The sequence below is a fragment of the Pongo pygmaeus genome, chromosome 18 (assembly GCF_028885625.2).
Source record: "Pongo pygmaeus isolate AG05252 chromosome 18, NHGRI_mPonPyg2-v2.0_pri, whole genome shotgun sequence".
In the NCBI taxonomy this organism is placed as follows: Eukaryota; Metazoa; Chordata; class Mammalia; order Primates; family Hominidae; genus Pongo; species Pongo pygmaeus.
This window is the reverse complement of record NC_072391.2, coordinates 71068539-71084403: the sequence shown is the minus strand read 5'-3', so window position 1 is coordinate 71084403 and position 15865 is coordinate 71068539. Positions and strand designations below refer to the sequence as shown.

The 15865-nt window shown below is 44.8% G+C and overlaps 1 protein-coding gene across 7 annotated transcripts in view; it reads left to right on the top strand.

Moving 5' to 3' along the window:
* The window catches only part of IL34 (interleukin 34), a 76220-nt gene that overhangs the window by 40879 nt on the left and 19476 nt on the right, over positions 1–15865 (top strand). Inside the window, exon 1 of one of the 7 annotated variants that reach the window (XM_063654523.1) lies at positions 6001–6018. The exons of the other annotated variants lie outside the window; for them this stretch is intronic. The gene's annotated coding sequence lies outside the window, so the exon portion shown is untranslated. Of the gene's footprint in view, positions 1–6000; positions 6019–15865 lie in introns of those variants that run through there. 7 annotated transcript variants of the gene reach the window in all.

Here is a 15865-nt window from a genome sequence, read left to right as displayed (position 1 = left end):
TACATTTTTTTTCTTTTTTTTTAAATTTGAAATGTTTGTGAGTACATAGTAGATAGATATATTTATGCGGTACATGAGATATTTTGATACAGGAATTCAATGCTTAATAATCACATGAGTGTACATGGGGTCTCCATTTTCTCAAGCATTTATCTTTTGTGTTATGATTCAGTTATACTGTTTCAGTAATTAAAAAATGTACAATTACATTATTGACTCTAGTCACCCTGTTGTGCTATCAAATACTAGCTCTTATTCATTCTGTCCATGTTTTTGTACCAACCAACCATGATTTCCACCTCCTCCCACCCACCAACCATTCTTCCCAGCCTCTGGTAACTGTCCTTCTACTCTCTATCTCCATGAGTTTAATTGTTTTAATTGTTAGCACCCACATACAGGTGAAAACATGTAATGTTTATCTTTCTGTGCCTGGCTTATTTCACTTAACATAATGATGAACTCATGTGGTTACAGATGACAGGATCTCATTCTTTTAATGGCTGAATAGTACTCCATTCTGTATATGTACTACATTTTCTTTCCTTCTTTCTTTCTTTTTAATTTTTTTTGGAGATGGAGTCTCTCTGTCGCACAGGCTGGAATGCAGTGATGTGATCTCAGCTTATTGCAACATCTGCCTCCCAGGTTCAAGCGATTCTCCTGCCTCAACCTCCCGAGTAGCTGGGATTACAGGTGTGCATCACTATGCCTGGCTAATTTTTGTATTTTTAGTAGAGACGAGGTTTCACCATGTTAGGCAGGCTGGTCTCGAATTCCTGACCTCAGGTAATCTGCCAGCCTCGGCCTCCCAAAGTGCTGGGATTACAGGCATGAACCACCTCGCCTGGCCCCTCCCTTCCCCTCCCCTCCCCTCTTCTCTTCTTTTTTCTTTTCTTTTTTTTTTTTCTGAGATAGGGTCTCACTCTGTCACCCAGGCATGATCAGTGCAATCATGGCTCACTGCAGCCTCAATCTCCCAGGCTCAATTGATCCTCCTACCTCAGCTTCCCAAGTAGCTGCAACTACAGGCACACCACCACGCCTGGCTAATTTTTATATTTTTTTGTAGAGACGGGGTTTCGCCATGTTGCCCAGGCTGGCCTCAAACTCCTGGGTTCAAGTGATCCTCTGGTCTCAGTTTTCCAAAATGTTGAGATTACAGGAGTGAGCCACCAAGCTCGGGTCACATTTTCTTTATCTATTCATCTGCTGATGGGCACTCAGTTTGCTTCCAAATCTTGGCTATTGTGAATAGTGCTGCAATAAACCTGGGAGTGCAGATATGTCTTCAATATACTGATTTCCTTTCTTTTGGGTATATACCTGGCAGTGAGGTTGCTGGATCATATGGTAGTCTAAACTACATTTTCAATTTGTGGTTGATTGAAACTGAAGATGCAAAATCCATGGACACAGAAGACTGACTGTGTTATGTTATATTAAGAAGCTTCCTAATATTGAACCATCCTTGCACTCTTGGAATAAAGTCTCTCTGGTTTTTCAGTGTCTTGTGCCCCCAACTGGAGAAGCTCCTTTGACTGAGCCAATAGCTACTGTGGACTCTTGTGGACATGGTCTGTGGACATTGACAGGGCCAGTACCCATAGGCCTAAGTTTCCTTTCCTGCAGTAAGAAATTATTGGTTTGATTCTCTTCTGAGAAACCCAGCTCAAAGTCCTTTCTGTTGTCAGGGAGAATAGAAACTGGGTTTTCCCATGAAGTTAGAAAAAACTAGTCTTTTCCAGTTTATTCTTGTTTTTATTAACTTTTAAAACAAAACAAAACAAAACATATTAAATGTTTTTTTTAATATGTTAAAAACAAAACCAAAGAATCTTTATCCTGTTATACTCAGCTTTGTTTATATAATGTTTTGGAGGATGTCCCAATGACCTTTTAGAGTCTCTGGGCTGTTATAAAACTAAACTTGGGACTCACTTCCGTAGTGTTTCTCAAGAAGAGTGGAAAAATAAAAAAGTTAAAATAGTTTTGGCCAGTAACAAAGAAAAACCTTTAGGTTCTTGGTCACTGGAGAATATGGTACTTAATCCCTAGAAGCAGATATACACTGGGTGGGATAGCCCAGTGGTTGAGATGGTCCCTGCTGTGCAGCTTACTGTTGTGTGTAATCTCAGACAAGTTACCTCATCCCTCTGGTCCTGCATTTCCTCATCAGTAAGAGAAGATAATAATATTGAGCCCAGGAGTTCGAGACCAGCCTGGGCACCATGGCAAAACCCCGTCTCTACAAAAAAAAATTATAATACAAAAAATTAGCTGAGTGTGCAGTTGTGTACCTGTAATCCCAGCTACTTGGGAGGCTGAGGTGGGAGGATTACCTGAGCCTGGGGAGGTCAAGGCTGCAGTGAGTGGAGATCGTGCCACTGCACTTCAGCCTGGGTGATAGAGTGAGACCCTGTTTCAAAAAAAAAAAAAAAAAAGAGAGAGAGAGAAGATAATAGTTCCCAACTCCAGCCTTGTTGGGAGGCAATTAGTTAATGCTTGAAAGTTCCTTGGGACATGGTAAGCACCAGTGAATATGGAGGAGCCTGTGGGGATGAGATCATGTAGTAGGGATTGGGCCGGGTGGTCTCTGCACTCAGTGGCCATTTCTGACCTTCGCTGACCCTAATCCTCATGCAGATATCTGCAGGGTGTGCTTAGACAAATGATGGGCCTGTTCTCAAGGTCTAGGCTTCTACCATGAAGCAAAATAATGAAGTTAAAAACAAAATCTCCTTTTGTAAGTGTTTAGGCTATAGGAACCAAAGGAATGGAGCTGAAGATTCCTTCAGGTAGGCATTTTGGGGAACACATCTGTGAATGAATGGGAAGAGGAGCTGGGCCAATGCTCTCGGCTCCTGACCAGGTGGTCCTGAGGGCTTAGACTCCAAGGAAGGGAGTGCTCTTATAAGCGGGCCAGTGGCTTTCCAATGGAGCATCTGCAAAGTGGGTCTCTGGGGTAGTGCTGCACAGAGATCATGTGGTGTTTGTGTTTGAGAGAGTTAAGGGGGCATTTTTGCTGTGGGCAGAAGGGACAGTATCTTTGTGATAGACGAGCAAGAAGGGAGAGCTATGGGAGGGATCTGGCTGGTCAGTGGCCAAGTACTGCCCCTCAAGGTCAATTCAGAGTAGCGTTGGGCTGGCTTTCTTTTGGGGGTGCTGTCTCATTTGATGAAGCATGAGCCAGGTTGGAGCCTTCGTCACCAGCTTGCTGTTTCCAACGAGCAATTTTCTATTGTTAAAATTGGAGTATAACTTACTTAAAATAAAATTCTTACTTAAAATGTGTCTTATCAGGACATTTTTTTTTTTTTTTTTGAAACAGGGTCTCTGTCACCCATGCTGGGGTGCAGCGGCATAACCATGGCTCACTGCAACCTCAACCTCCTGGGCTCAAGTGATCCTCCCACCTCAGCCTCCTTAGTAGCTGAGACCACAGGTGCATGCCACCATGCCTGGCTAATTTTTGTATTTTTAGTAGAGACAGGGTTTCGCCATGTTGCCCAGGCATGTCTCAAACTCCTGAGCTCAAGTGATCTGTCCTCCTCGGCTTCCCAAAGTGCTGGGATTACAAGTGCCCAGACTGATTTTTTTTCTTTTGAGACAGGGTCTCACTCTGTTGCTCAGGCTGTAGTGCAGTGACACGATCATGGCTCATTGCAGCTTTGACCTCCCAGGCTAAAGCGATCCACCTGCCTCAGCCTCCTGAGTAGCTGGGACCACAGGCGAGCACCACCATGCCTGGCTAAATAAAAAAAATTATTATTATTTTTTTCTCTAGAGACGTGGTCTCCCTATGTTGCCCAGTCTGGTTTCAAACTTCAGGCCTCAAACAATTCTCCAACCTCGGCCTCCCAAAGTGCTGGGATTCCAGGTGTGAACCATTGTGCCTGGCCAAAATACACAATCTTAAATGTTCAGTTTGGTAGTATAGTAGTTTCCCAGAGCTTCTGTAAGAAAGTACCACATTTGGTGGCTTAAAGCAACAGAAATGTATTCTCTCATAGATCTGGAGGCTAGAAATCCAAGATCGAGGTGCTGGCAAGGCCATGATCTCTCTGAAGGCTAGAGGGGAGGATCTTTTCCTGTCTCTTCCCAGCTTCTGGTGTACAATTCCTGGTGCTGTGTGGCCTGTGGACCTCACTGCAGTTTCTCAATCATCACGTGGTCTTCTCCCTGAGTCTCCCTCTTTTTTTTTTTTGAGACAGAGTCTCGCACTGTCGCCCAGGCTGGAGTGCAGTGGCATGATCTTGGCTCACTGCAACCTCCGCCTCCTGGGTTCAAGCGATTCTCCTGCCTCAGCCTCCTGAGTAGCTGGGATTACAGGTGTGCACCACCACGCCTGGCTAATTTTTGTATTTTTAGTAGAGACAGGGTTTCACCATGTTGGCCAGGCTAGTCTCAAACACCTGACCTCAAGTGATCTGCCCGCCTCGGCCTCCCAAAATGCTGAGATTACAGGCATGAGCCACCGTGCCCGGCCATCTCTCTCTTCTTATCAGGACACCAGTCATTGGATTGGGCCTACTAATCTGATATGACCTCACTCTCATTTGACTAATGATGTCTGCAAATACTCTGTTTCCAAACAAGGTCATATTCTGAGATTCCAGGTAAGATATGAACTGGGGGCAGGCGGTACTGTTCAACCCAGTACAGATATGTTTTATTGACAGTTATATATACCCACGTGACCGCTACTCTAACAAAGAAGAGACAGAACATTTCCAGGCTGGGCTCAGTGGCTCACGCCTGTCATCTCAGCACTTTGCGGGGCCAAGGCGGGAGGATCACCTGAGGTCAGGAGTTCGAGACCAGCCTGACCAACAAGGTGAAACCCCCATCTCTACTAAAAATACAAAAATTAGCTGGGTATGGTGGCACGTGCCTATAATCCCAGGTACTCAGGAGGCTGAGGCAGGAGAATCCCTTCAACCCAGGAGGCGGAGGTTGCAGTGAGCCGAGATTGTGTCACTGAATTCCAGCCTGGGCGACAGAGCGAGATTCCGAATCAAAAAAAAAGAAAAAAGAAAAAAAATTTCCAAAGTTCCCTAATGCCCCTTTCCAGTCAGATCCTTACCACCACCACCCACCCAGGATAACCACAGGTCTGATTCCTATCACCATAGATTAGTTTATTGGCCTGTGTTTGCATTCAAATAGCTGGAATTATGTAGTGTGCATGATTTTGTGTCTGGTGACTTTTGCTCAAAATAATGTTTTTGAGATTCATCCATGTTGCCGCACAGATCAGCAGTTTGTTCCTTTTAATTTCAGAGTAATATTCCACTGTCTGATTATGGCACAGTTCATATGTCCAGTCTTCTGTTGGCGGATCTTTGGATGGTTTTCAGTTTTAGAAGTGCCTATGATTCATAGTATGAATACAGCAGCAATACGCATTCTTGGTCATTCGTCTTATGGCCATAGAGTTTGATTTTTCTAGGTTAAATTCTAGGAGTGGGATTGCTGGATCAGAGGCTAGGTATGTGTTTAACTTTGTTAGAATCGCCAGTCTTCCAAAATGACAATCCCAGCTTATACTCTCAAGGGTAACGTGAAAGGCCCCATTACCATGCATCCTGAGAACTCAAACAGTGATTTTCTTGGCGACAGATATTTTCTTTGATCCATAGAGGGGATAACCCCTCTGCAGAGGTTTCCATCACAGAGCTCTCAAGCTAAACACCCTCCAGCTGCTGCAGCCTACCCCGCTCCTTTTTGCTTTGTTTTCTTTTGTCTCCTGCTGTTCTCAGGAAGCACAAAGGCCTGTTAGAGGCCCTTTGTCTACTGTCCCAGCACCAGTGTGGATGCTCCACAGTCTGTTCTTTTACTCTTGAGTCCCCTTGCTAGTCACAGGTCAGAGGCTGGAGGTCAGGGGTCAGAGGTCGGAAGCTGGAGTCCTTCAGCAGAACATCGGCAGCTTCCTTGAGCAGGAGCTGTTTCCAGTGTTCAAGGGTCCCATTGACTGGTCCTACGCTGGGTTTCTTTCTTGCCTTCTTTCACAATCAAGTAAGTATTTTGCTCACAGATCTCTATTGATAGTGCCAAAACAACAGCAAAAGGGGAAATGATTCAAAAATAAAAGAAAAAGCCTATGTTTTTCCAAAACCCATTTTTTTACTATTAGTAATACGAGTGAGTAATTATAACAATAGCAAATACCAAGATAGCATGTACTGTATGCCAGCTCATGTTCTAAGTTTTCTGTCTGTAGAAATCCAGTAAATCCTTCCATAGGCCTTTGAGGTCAAAATCTCATATCAAGCCCATTTTACACATGAGGAGGCTGAGGCAAAAGAGGATCCTCACCTTGCCCAGGGCAAGGTGGAGCCAGAGTTTGAACCCAAAATGTCTAGCTTCAGGGTCTGTATCTTTTTTTTTTTTTAAATTTTTATTTTTGAGACAGAGTCTCGCTCTGTTGCCCAGGTTGGAGTGCAGTGGCGTGATCTCAACTCACTGCAGCCTTCACCTCCCAGGTGCAAGTAATTCTCTTGCCTCAGCCTCCTGAGTAGCTGGGATTACAGGTGTGCGCCACCACGCCCAGCTAATTTTTGTGTTTTTCATAGAGACAGAGTTTCTCCATATTGACCAGGCTGGTCTCAAACTCCTGGCCTCAAGTGATCCCCCTGCCTCAGCCTCCCAGAGTGCTGGGATTACAGGTGTGAGCCACTGCGCCGGCCCCAGGGTCTGTATTTTATACCTGCATGTTTTCCGTTGGTTCATTTACAGTCTAGAAACTTAACCCCATTTATTTAAAAAGGAAACTTTGTATCACTAGCATAAATGGAAGATCCACATTGCTTGACATAGATAGTAACTGTAACAAATGAATACTCTGACATAGTGTTGTGGCTCATGCCTATAATCCCAGCACTTGTGGAGGTTGAGACCAGAAGTTTGAGACCAGCCTGGGCAACACAGCAAACCCTGTCACACACAGACACAAAAAATTAGCTGGGCATGACTGAGTGCACCTGTAGTCCTAGCAATGTAGGAGGATGCCTTGAGTCCAGGAGTTCGAGGCTGCAGTGAGCCTGATTGTGCCACTGCACTCCAGCCTTGGCAACAGAGAGAAATCCTGTCTCAAACAAACAAACAAAACAAAACAAAAAACAAAACAAAATGAAGAAGAAGAAGAAGAAGAATATAACAACATAACATGATTCTAAATAGCACCTATTGCCCCTTCCCTATTTTTTTTTTTTTTTTTTTTGAGACGGGGTTTCATTCTGTCACCCAGGCTGGAGTGCAGTGGCGCAGTCTCGGCTCACTGCAAGCTCTGCCTCCCAGGTTCATGCCATTCTCCTGCCTCAGCCTCCCGAGTAGCTGGGACTACAGGCTAATTTTTTGTATTTTTAGTAGAGACGGGGTTTCACTGTGTTAGCCAGGATGGTCTCGATTTCCTGACCTTGTGATCCGCCTGCCTCGGCCTCCCAAAATGCTGGGATTACAGGTGTGAGCCACCGCGCCCGGCCGCCCCTTCCCCATTTTTAATTTTTTTAATTTATTTTTTCTTTTCGCCTCTAGCTTTGCATGGATGATCCTTCCCCGTTTTTTAAAGTGGTTTGTGCTTTGGGTGTCATATAAGAATCAAATCAAAGTTACCAAGATTTTCTCCTAGAAGTTTTAGGTTTTACAATTAAGTCTATGGTCCATGTCAAGTTAATTTCTTTCTATTTATTTATTTATTTATTTATTGAGATGATTTTCTTGTTGCCCAGGCTGGAATGGTGTGATCTCAGCTCACTGCAACCTCCGCCTCTCGGGTTCAAGTAATTCTTCTGCCTCAGCCTCCCCAGCTGGGATTACAGGCATGCACCATCATGCCCGGCTAATTTTATATTTTTAGTAGAGACGGGGTTTTACCGTGTTGGCCAGGCAGGTCTCAAACTCCTGACCTCAGGTGATCTGCCCCCCTCGACCTCCCAAAATGCTGGGATTACAGGTGTGAGCTGCCACGCCTGGCCAAGTTAATTTCTATACGTGGTATGAGATAAGGGTTGAGTTTAATTTTTTATATACATATATAAGGATGTCAAATAGTTTCCACAGTGTTGATTGAAGAGACTTCTTTCCTTTGTCTTCTTTGAATCTGACTTTTTTCAGAGACTGGGAGGTTTGATTCTCACAGTTGTTGCAAGGATAAAAAGGTATAATTATTTTGCTATGCTCTATTTAAAGCAATCGGCACATGGTCAGCACTCAGTATATACTAGTTCTCAGATTTTGCTAACTGCTTTTCTGTGGTTTGACATTTAGGTGGTTTCCAGGTTTTTTTGTTTTGTTTTGTTTTGTTTTTTGCTTCAAGTGTAAACAGCAGTGCAGTGGATATCCCAGGCATTCAGCTTTGTTTTCTTCTTTAAAACTATTATAGAGTATATTTCTGGGTCTTTCTCCATACTACAAATCAGTGTAAATAGTGGACCCATGCACTCTGCCAGAAGCCATGGGCTGCTTTTGAATTAGCCCTGCTTCCAACCAGAGGGAGCTCTCTGGGAGGTTTAAAAACTGGAATCAGGCTGGGCGCGATGGCTCAAGCCTCTAACCCCAGCACTTTGGGAGGACAAGGTAGGAGGACCACTTGAGCCTGGGAGTTCAAGACCAGCCTGGGCAACTTAGCGAGACTTTGTCTCTACAAAAGAATTGTAAAACTTAGCTAGGTGGTGCACACCTGTAGTCCCAGATACTTGGGAGACCGAGGCAGAAGGATCACTTGAGCCCAGGAGTTTGAGGCAACAGAGTGAAGATCCTATCTAAAAAAAATAAAGAAAAAAGAAAAAAAGAAAAGAACTGGAGTCATCCCCTTCCCTGGGGAAACTTTCCTGTCTTCTGACCCCTTCACTCTCTCCCTAGTCCTCTGACTGGTGGTTTCTTATCCTCCCAATAGCTGCATACGCTTTCCCATGATATTTTATATTTATTTATTATATTTTTGAGACAAGGCCTTTCTCTGTCACCCGGGCTGGTCTTTCTGTGTCAGCCACGGCTCACTGCAGCTTGGACCTCCCGGGATCAAGCCTCTTGAGTACCTGGGACTGCGGGTATGCTACCACATCTAGCTAATTGAAAAAAATTATTTGTAGAGATTAGGTCTCACTATGTTGCCCAGGGTGGTCTCAAACTCCTGGGCTCAAGCAATCCTCTTGCCTCAGCCTCCGAAAATGCTGGAATTACAGGTGTGTGCCACCGCACCAGCCCAGTTTGTTTGTTTTTAAACAAATAAACTGGTTTAAGTAAAAAAAGTGGATGAATGCAGGGAAATCTATCTCCATGTAGGTAGATCTGGCTCAAGGGTGTTGTGGTAGACACCTGGCTCTAAGTTAGGAAATGCTGACTAAGGCATCGCCCTGTTTTGGTGATTCTGTCGCTTATAAAACTGGCATGGATTTTCATGTTTTGTTTCACCTGAGAACACTCCAGCTTTGGAGATGCCCTTGGGATATGGTGTGGCACTGAGCTTTCCAGATGTGCTGACACTGATCACAGATAGGTGGCACCCACCAGAAATGTACAGCCCGGATCCGGGAGTGTATTTGATTAAATTCATTCAGATGTCTTTGGGTCATAATGGGAAAATGCACATCCAGAACCCAGCCAATCTTGTTTGAGAAGCAGGCATTTGAAAACAAATTCCACAGGCCTGGAGACTATCTGATTTCAGGCAGAGTACAGAAATAGGAGGAAAGCACAATATTCCATTTATATCAGACATCTTGGCAAAGCTGTTGATCTGCTACTGCCTCTGCTTGCCTCATGGGGAAAGGCTTGATCAGAAAGTGAGATGAATTAGAATATCACATTTAGCAGCCCTCAGTGAATTAATGGATCTAGGCATTAAGCAGCGTTGGCTGCCAGCATCAGCAGAGTGGAGCGCAGTTGTCACGTGCCTTCTGTTGAAAGAACACAGCACCGCTTGTATCATGACAAAGGGCTTGAGCTTGAGCTTGAGCCTGTTCCCACTGCAAACATGCAGAAAGAGAAGGCAGAGGAGGCCAGGCGTGGTGACTCACGCCTCTAATCCCAGCACTTAGGGAGGCCGGGGTCGAGGACTGCTTGAGCCCAGGAGTTTCAGACCAGCTTGAGCAACATAGTGAGACCCTGTCTCTACAAAAACTAAAAATAAAAATTAGCCAGGTGTGGTGGTGCATGCCTGTAGTCCAAGCTACTCGGGAGGCTAAGGTGAGAGGATCACTTGAGCCCAAGAGGTAGAGGCTTCAGTGACCTGTGATTACGCCTCTGTACTCCAGCCTGTATGACAAAAGGAGACCCTGTCTCCCAAAAAAAAAGACAGAGGAACATGTTGAAGTGGACCATGAATCTGCAATCAGGAAACTCTAGGCTATAGACGAGGGACACTTGTTAAAAGAAAAACTTTACAAGAATAAATTTAATAGTTTATTATCATGATCAAGTATTAGGTACTGTACATAATTGTGTGTGCTAGACTTTTTGGGTTTTTTTTGTTTGTTTTTTGTTTTTTTTTGCTTTGAGACAGCGTCTCACTCTATCACCCAGGCCGGAGTGCAGTGGTGCCATCGTGGCTCACTGCAGCCTTGGCCTCCCGGGCTCAAGCAATTATCCTGCCTTAGCTTCCTGAGTTCAAGCAATTACCCTGCCTTTGCCTCCTGAGTACCTGGGACTACAGGTGCACACCACCATGCCTGGCTAATTTTGTATTTTTTATTTTTGTAGAGACAGCGTCTTGCTATGTTACTTTGTGTTGACTGTAATCACAGCACTTTGGGAGGCCGAGGTGGCTGGATCACATGAGGCCAGGAGATCGAGAGCAGCCTGGCCAAGAAGATGAAACCCTGTCTCTACCAAAAATACAAAAGTTAGCCAGGTGTGATGGTGCATGCCTGTAATCCCAGCTACTTGGGACGCTGAGGCAGGAGAATCTCCTGAACCCGGGAGGTGGAGGTTGTAGTGAGCTGAGATCTTGCCACTGCGCTCCAGCCTGGGTGACAGAGCAAGACTCCATCTCAAAAAAAAAAAAAAGTTAATTTTTAAATGTATATATTTCAATCAATTAAAGTTATTTTTAAGTCAGGCTTTTTGAAGTACAGTTGATGTACGGTAAAGCTCATCCTCTTTAAGCATACAGTTGGATAAATTTCAACAAATAATATACCAACACTTCATTCAGGATTTAGAGCATTTCTTTCACCTCCCAAAATTCCCTTGTGCCCCTTCTCAGTCAATCCCCTTCCCCACTCCCCATTTTGGGATGTCACTGATCTAATTTCTGTCCCTGGAGTTTTGCTTTTTCCAGAAAACGCTGAATGTACATACAGGATATATAGGTATATACTCCTAAGTATATACTCAAGAGAATTGAAAATGTTGCCTGGGCATGGTGGCTCACACCTGTAATCCCAGCATGTTGGGACGCTGAGGCAGGCACATCACTTGAGGTCAGGAGTTTGAGCCTAGCCTGGCCAACATGGTGAAATCCTGTCTCTACTAAACATACAAAAAAATCAGCCGGAAGTGGTGGTGCACGCCTGTAATCATAGCTACTTGGGAGGCTAAGTAGGGGAATCACTTGGACCTGGGAGGCAGAGGTTTCAGTGAGCTGAGGTCACACCACTGCACTCCAGCTTGGGCAACAGAGCGAGACTCCGTCTCAAAACAACAGCAACAACAACAGCAACAAGAAAATGTTATGCCTACACAAAAACTTGCACATGGATTTTCATAGCCATATTATTCATAATGGCCAAAAGGTGGAAACAGCCCAAAAGTTCACTAACCAAGGGCACTGTATACTTAAAGAAGGTGAGCTTCACTGTCCATCAATTACACCTCAATAAGCCTGACTTTAAAGTAACTTCAATGGATTGAAATATATAAATTAAAAAAAAATTCTTTCCCTCCCTCCCTCCCTTCCCTCCTTTCTTTCTTTTTTTTACTTTTTGAGATGGGATCTCACTCTGTTGCCCAGGCTGGAGTGCAGTGGCATGGTCATGGCCTGTTGCTGCCTCCACCTCCCCGGATTCAAGTGATCTTCCCACCTCAACCTCCCTAGTAGCTGGGACTACAGGTGCAATCCTCCATGTCCGGCTAATTTTTGTATTTTTTGTAGAGACAGGGTGTCACCATGTTGCCCAGGCTTGTCTTGAACTCCTGGGCTCAAGCAATCCACCCCCCACAACCTCCCAAAGAGTTGGAATTACAGGCACGAGCCACTGCGCCTGGCCAAAATTAATAATTTCAAAATGACCCTAAAAATCCTCATTAGTTACCTTTGGAGGAAGCCAGAAAGCAACACAATCTGAAATGGACAAAGAAAATGTGGGATATTCATGCAAGGGAGCATTATTTGACAATAAAAAGAGTAAAGTACGGATACATGCTGTGTCTTAGTTTACCTGACCTTCCATAACAAAATACCATAGACTGGGTGGCTTAAACAACAGAAATCTGTTTTCTCACCATTCTCTGGGCTAGAAGTTTGAGATCAGGGCACCAGCATGATTGATTTCCGGTGAGGGCTCTTCCTTTGGGTTGCAGATGGCCACCTTCTCACTATGTGCTCACATGACTTGTTCTTTGTGTGAGTATGGGAAGAGACAGAGAGAGAGAGAGAAAGAGACAGAGACAGAGAGAGTGAGCGCACTCTGATGTCTTTTCTTTTCTTCTTCTTTTTTTTTTTTTTTTGAGATGGAGTCTCACTCTGTTGCCCAGGCTGGAGTGCGGTGGCGTGATCTCGGCTCACTGCAACCTTTGCCCTCTGAGTTCAAGCGATTCTCCTGCCTCAGCCTCCTGAGTAGCTGGGATTACAGGCACCTGCCACTGCGCCCGCCTAATTTTTGTATTTTTAGTACAGATGGGGTTTCACCATGTTGGTCAGGCTGGTCTTGAACTCCTTACCTTGTGATACACCTGCCTTGGCCTCCCAAAGTGCTGGGATTACAGGCATGAGCCACTGAGCCCGGCCTGATGTCTTTTCTTATAAAGGCATTATCCCACCATGAGGACCCCGTCCTTGTGACCTCAGCCAAGCCTAATTACTTCCCAAGGCCTCATCTCCAGGAACCACCACATTAGGGGTTACAGCTTCAACACGTGTATTTTGGAGAGACACAAACATTCAGTTCATAACATGCTACAGAAAGAATGAACCCTGAAAACATGCTAAGCGAAAGAAGCCAGGCATGAAAAGTCCCGTATTGCATAATCAATCCCATTTATATGAAATGTCCAGAATAGGCACATCCGTAGAGACAGAAAGAATATTAGTGGTTGCCAGGGGCTGGGAGGAAGAGGGAATAGGGGGTGACTGCTAATGAGTTCAGAGTTTATTTTGGGGGTGATGAAAATGTTCTGTAATTAAATAATGGTGACTGTTGCACAACTTAGTGAGTACACTAAAAAAAAACCCACAAAGTTGTATACTTTATTTATTATTTATTATTATTTTTATTTATTTATTTTTGAGACGGAGTCTCGCTCTGTCACCCAGGCTGGAGTGCAGTGGGACTACCTCGGCTCACTGCAGCCTCTGCCTCCCGGGTTCAAGTGATTCTCCTGCCTCAGCCTCCTGAGTAGCTGGGATTACAGGCATGCACCACCAAGCCTGGCTAATCTTTTGTATGTTTAGTAGAGACAGGGTTTCGCCATATTGGCCAGGCTGCTCTCGAATTCCTGACCTCAGGTGATCCACCTGCCTTGGCCTCCCAAAGTGCAGGGATGACAGAAGTGAGCCACCGCACCTGGCTGTTGCACACTTTATTTATTTATTCTGAGACAGGGTCTTGCTCTGTCACCCATGCTGGAGTGCAGTGGCATGATCATGGTTCACTGCAGCCTTGACCTCCCTAGCTCAAGTGATCCTCCCACCTCAGCCTCCCAAGTACCTGGGACCACAGGCCCGTGCCACTACACCCAACTAATTAAAAAAAATTTATTTTGGTAGGTATGGGTTCTCACTATGTTGCCCAGGCTGGTCTCAAAGCCCTGGGCTCAAGCGATCCCCCGGCCTTGGCCTCCCAAAGTGCTGGGATTACAAGTGTGAGCCATCACACGCAGCCTGTACACTTTAAAATGGTAAATTTTATGGCATGCAAATTGTATATTGATTTTTAAAAAGAAAGAAAAAAGACTTAAGATGCACAACAGAGATTTCAAAAATAACCAGGGAAAATTGAACATGGATTCTATATGAAATCATATTAAAGAGTTATTAATTTGAAGGTTGTGTGATAATAATATTGTGATTATATATTTTAAAAATCCTTACATACTGGTGAAATGGCATGTTTGAGATTTGCTTTAAAATATTCCTGGAAAAAAAATTGGGGGATGAGTAAAACTGGAATGACAGAAGATTGATAACTTTTTTCTTTTGTTTTGAGACAGAATCTCGCTCTGTTGCCCAAACTGGAGGGCAGTGGTGCAATCTTGGCTCACTGCAACCTGCGCTTCCTGGGTTCCAGTGATTCTCATGCCTCAGCCTCCTGAGTAGCTGGGATTACAGGCATGCACCACCACGCCTGGCTAATTTTTGTATTTTTAGTAGAGACAGGGCTTCACCATGTTGGCCAGGCTGGTCTCAAACTCCTGACCTTTTATGGACAACTCTGTGGAAATAACTTTTTTGTTTTTCTTTTGGTATTTGAAGTTGTTAGTTTTTCCCCTTCTCCTTGGAGTTTATTCTGTCTCAAGTGATTCACCCGCCTCGGCCTCCCGAAGTGCTGGGATTACAGGTGTGAGACACTGCACCCGGCCAGATTGACCATTTTTGAAGCTGAGTAACAGCTATATGGGGGTCTGTTATACTATTCTACCTTGTTTCAGTTTGTTTAGACAACTTCCATTATAAAAAGTTGCAAAAAGTAGGCTGGGTGTGGTGGCTCATGCCTGTAATCCCAGCACTTTGGGAGGCTGAGGCCAGTGGATCACGAGGTCAGGAGATCGAGACCATCCTGGCTAACACGGTGAAACCCTGTCTTTGCTAAAAAATACAAAAAATTATCCAGGCGTGGTGGTAGGCGCCTGTAGTCCCAGCTACTTGGGAGGCTGAGGCAGGAGAATGGTGTGAACCCGGGAGGCGGAGCTTGCAGATAGCCGAGTTCACACCACTGCACTCCAGCCTGGGCAACAGAGTGAGACTCCATCTCAAAAAAAAAAAAAAAAAAAAAGTTGCAAAAAATAAATAAAATACGGCAGAGAAAAAAAAAAAGTCTTGGCTAGTCCTGAATTCTAGAAAGTTCGTCTTCCAACTGAAGATTCTGAGCTGGGTCCTATGGCAAGGACAGCACACTTTTGTCCTCAAAGGCCCCTTGACTGGGGACTGAGCTTCAATCTGAGGGAAGCTACCTGAACCACTCCTAGAAGTTGTTTTGATTTGGGGCTGAGCCGGTGTATGGAGCATTTTGGAGATGGTGGACCTTTGTGGTGTATCAGTTAGCTCCTACTGTGTGACAAACCACCCTAACACTTAATGGCTTAAAATAAATAAATATTGATTACATCTCATGATTCTGTGGGTAGACTAGGATGCTGGGATGACTTGGCTGGGACCAGCTCATCTAGGATAGCCTCTGTCAAATGTCAGGGGCTTCAGTAATGCCTCCTCTAGCAGGCTACCAGGATTACTTACATGATATGAAGGTCCCCTGGTAGCAAGAGAGGTAAAGTCCCAATGCACAAGTATGTCCCATTGGTCACAGCAAGTCATGTGGCCAAGCCCAGCTCAGCCTGGATCTCCTGGGCTCAAGCAATCCTCCTACCTCAGCCTCCTGAGTAGCTAGGACTATCAGCCAAGCCCATGCTATATCAGTCAAGTACAGCCTAGATCAGACAAGCCCAGCCTAGATCAGCCAAGTTCAGCCTAGATCAGCCAAGTTCAGCC